Source organism: Anguilla rostrata, chromosome 17, assembly GCF_018555375.3.
Source record: "Anguilla rostrata isolate EN2019 chromosome 17, ASM1855537v3, whole genome shotgun sequence".
In the NCBI taxonomy this organism is placed as follows: Eukaryota; Metazoa; Chordata; class Actinopteri; order Anguilliformes; family Anguillidae; genus Anguilla; species Anguilla rostrata.
In genome coordinates this window covers 15066101-15070545 of record NC_057949.1, presented here as the reverse complement: position 1 = coordinate 15070545, position 4445 = coordinate 15066101, and positions in this window count along the sequence as shown.

Sequence of the window (4445 nt, the reverse complement as noted above, 5' to 3'; positions counted from 1 at the left end):
CTTGAAAGTGTTTCTTCCAAAACATGACCTGGCAGGCTATTTCACATTGACTACTCTGCGTGAAATAAAGCTTCCTAATGCCTGTGTGAAATTTACCTTTTGCTTATTTCCATTTACATTATATTACATTTATTTGGCACTCTGTTATTCAAAGCGATGTACAATAAGTGCATTTATGTCCCCTTATTCTACTAACAGAGTTCGACCTGAAGAATCTCTTGTAGTTCACTTTGTTAATCCCCTTTATGAATTTAAAAGCTTCAATCAAATCAGTCTTTTACTAAGCTTGAATAGATTAAACATCTTAAGTCTTTCCTTCTTTATCTCTCATAGCAGGAATCAATTTGTTTGCCCTTCTTTGAACCTCTTCCAGAGCCTCTATATCCTTGTTGTACAGTCCTCAGAACTGCACACAATACTCCCAAGTGTTGTCTAACAAACCTATAAGATGAGTATTAACCTCTTAAATGAAAGGCTTTGATCAACCATTACTCCAAAGTTTTTTTCAAATTTAGCACATTCTAATTTTGTTCCTTATTTCTCACAGGTTGAACTTACTTTTAATAAATGTAAATGTACACGTCATGGCCAAAAGTTTGTGGACGCCTGGCATCCAATATCTCATCCAAAGTTATGGGCATTAATATGGAGTTGGTGCACTCTTTGCTATAACAACCTCCTCTACTCAGGGAAGGCTTTATACTAGATGTTGGAGCCATGCTGCTGGCATTTGCTTCCATTCAGCCAGAAGAGCATTAGTGAGGTTGGTCACTGATTGGGCGATTAGGCCTGGCTCGCAGTTGGCTTTCCAAATGATCCCTAAGGTGTCGGACAGGGTTGAGGTCAGGGCTCAGTGCATGCTAGTCAAGGTCTTCCACACTGTTCTCGACAAAACCATTTCTGTATGGACCTCGCTGTGTCCCCGGGGGAATTTTCATGCTGAAACTGTTGGGGAGGCACAGAATTGTGTAGAATGTGATTTTATGCTGTAGAATTAAGATTTGCCTTCACTGCAACTAAGGGGCCTACCCCAATCCATAAAAAGCAGCCCCAGACCAAGGGGGTGCCTAAATACTTTTGGTCTTGTAGTGTATGTGCATGTGCGCGCATGTGTGTGTATGTATGGGTGTGCATGCATGTGTGTGTATATATGGATGTGCATGCATGTATGTATTGCTGTGCGTGTGTGTGTATGTGTATGTATGGTTGTGCGTGTGTGTATGTTCATGCTTGTGTGTGCGTGCGTGCATGTGTGTGTATGTGCGTATGTATGGGGGTGTGTATATGTACGTGTGTACATGTGTGTATGTATGGTTGTGCATGCAAGTATGTGTATGCATGTGTATGTATGGTCGTGCGTGTATGCATGGGTGTGCACGCATTTATGGGCGTGCGTGCCTATGTATGGTTGTGTGTGTATGTATGGTTGTGCACGTGTGTACGTGCGTGTGTGTATGCATGTATGTGTGTGTCTGTGTGCTTATTGGTTGAGTTTGGCGCTGGTGGTGGAAAAGTCCTTTCAGAACTTCGGAAGTTAATCACTAAGTGAGAAGTGCAGGTTCCTCCCATGCTAGGTGACACGCCTTTTTAACACATCACAGATGCATGCTTTCCTCTGGTCGCAACTGTAACAAATGTATTTTGGGATCACTTGGTTGTGTCTGTCCCGAAAAGCTCCTGTTCACTTCTTATAATGACCCTACGGGAACGGGGAAGGCAGCTGTTCCCAAACTTCCCTGAGCAAGACGACAATGAGTGAATTTACTTCCTGTGGCACCCAATTTAATAAAGTGTAACTTGTCCTGTCAACATATGGGAACTAAATACTATGCTGTTAAGTTTTTTCTTTGGGTTCACCTATATTTGGGGCTAGATACTCAAACCGTACCCCCTCTCTGGGCCTGTCCTTCATTGGGTGCTGGACCAGTAGGTTGAGAACTTCTGGGTCTGGGTAATTGTCATCGAGTAACCAGAAGACAGGAAGCTTGAGTCCGACAGGCTTGTGCACTTAAAGAGAAATGTTCACGTGTTAATGACAGTTAATGGCAAATCCACACAGTTCGAAACATAAGCGACGTCGAGTTTCAGTTTTGATGAAAATACTGTAATCCAAGACTAACGACGAACAGGTTTGTCCATAGACATATATACATAGACGCCGCATTGGCCTTTAGATCGTACGTCAACGTCGCCGCCATATTGGACCAGGCAAGACTGGCCTGAAAACAAATACAAGTAGATGGGGGAGCTGCGGTTTTTCTGGATAAAAAGCACTATAAGGTTTACAATTCTCAACCGATTTCAATGAGTCGTTTTTATATTCAAGGGTTTATGATGTGGAGTAGAAAAAAAGTTTATTTTCCCCTACTCTACGTAGACCATAAACCATTGAATATAAAAACGACTCATTGAAATTGGTTGAGAAATGTAAACGTTATAGTGCCTTTTATCCAGAAAAACCGCAGCTCCCCCATTTACTTGCATTTGTTTTCAGGCCAGTCTTGCCTGGTCCAATATGGCGGCGACGTTGACGTATTGCAGCAACGGGTGATGCAGTCAATGCAGCGTCTGTGTATATATGTCTATGCGTTTGTCTCCTTAACGTCCCTGAAGAAAGAAAAAGTATCGCCCGCTCCAATTTCCTGAAATCGACCCGATCGTAATAACGCAGGATTCGCCTCAACTTCTGCACACGCGTCCCCAGCAGTTCCTGTAGCGGCAGCGCCCCATTGGCTGCTTAGTTTGGCGTTAAAACCTCGACATGTGCGCTAAGTCTGCGCACTTACTGTATTAATTCTCCCTAGTGGCACGGGTCAGCAGCCGTCTAATGTCCTGTGGTAGCCTGCGTCCTGTGTGTGTAGCGTGGCGGCAGAGCTAGCGGGAGCGAGCGCGGCGCGGCTAACGGGAGCCCTTCCTGTGTAGCGCAGCGGCAGAGCTAGCGGCAGCGAGCGCGGCTAACAGGAGCCCTTCCTGTGGAACGCGACGGCAGAGTGAGCGGCAGCGAGCGCGGCTAACGGGAGCCCTTCCTGTGGAACGCGACGGCAGAGTGAGCGGCAGCGAGCGCCCCACGGCTAACGGGAGCCCTTCCTGTGTAACGCGACGGCAGAGGGAGCGGCAGCGAGCGCGGCTAACGGGAGCCCTTCCTGTGTAGCGCAACGGCAGAGCTAGCGGCAGCGAGCGCGGCTAACGGGAGCTCTTCCTGTATAGCGGAGCCCTTCCTGTGTAGCGCGACGGCAGAGCTAGCGGCAGCGAGCGCGACTAACGGGAGCCCTTCCTGTGTAGTGCGACGGCAGAGCTAGCGGCAGCGAGCGCGGCGCGGCTAACAGGAGCCCTTCCTGTGTAGTGCGACAGCAGAGCTAGCGGCAGCGAGCGCGGCTAACGGGAGCCCTTCCTGTGGAACGCGACGGCAGAGTGAGCGGCAGCGAGCGCCCCGCGGCTTACGGGAGCTCTTCCTGTGTAGCGTGACGGCAGAACTAGCGACAGCGAGCGCCCTGCGGCTAACGGGAGCTCTTCCTGTGTAGCGCGACAGCAGAGCTAGCTAATGTATGCTCTTCCCTCCCGACCAGACCGCCGCAGTACATTAGCAGAGGCGCCGAGGGGGTCGAGGCGGAACGCGGGAGAGACTCGTTTAAATAGCGTGGGAGACAGAAAAGGACGGAGGTGGCGACGGAGCAATCCGGCGAGGGGGAGAGAGGTCCGGGACGGCTACGATTTTTTTTTAACGTGGTGCGCGAGCGAGAGAGGGAAGACTGAGAGAAAGAGGGAGGGACGTCCACTGCACTGTTGTGTGACTGGAAATTTAATGGACTGAGAGGGAGAGAGAGGGAGCAGGAGTGAGATGTGAAAGAGGGGAGAGAGAGAGAGAGAGAGAGAGACCGCGTAGCCACCGGTATAGGATTCTTGGGGAATGTTTAGGACAATACACGTTCACTACTGCATAAACAGAGGGAGGGGGCGTCGTCAGTGCCCTGGAACGGTTGGAGGGAGTTAATCGTATAGATGTGATGTCAGTCTTGTGAGCTCTCCATTGTGCACTGCAGAGAGGGGGAGGGGGGAGGATAAACGCAGGGGAATGGGTAGCATGTGTGTGTGTGTGTGTGAGAGAGAGAGAGAGAGATGGGGGGCATTTGAGTTGAGAGTGGGAGCAGGCACCCTGGTCTTCGGGCCGCGGATGTAGTCATTTGACAGTGTGTCCTTGGGGTGCGATTGCCTTTCTTGTGACAGCATTCATCATCATAGTACGGGTGTAAGTGAATAAGCGCATGTGGAGACAGATGGGATGCTGAGATCTTTAAAACTCCTTCAAAACTCCTCGCACACGAGGGGGAAACACTGAATCAAATGCTTGAATAAAACGGTCAAACCCCCTGTCATTATTCCCCCACCCACCGACCCCCCCTTCGGCCACTTGCAGCAAAATCAACAAGATTATTTTTGCTGCTACC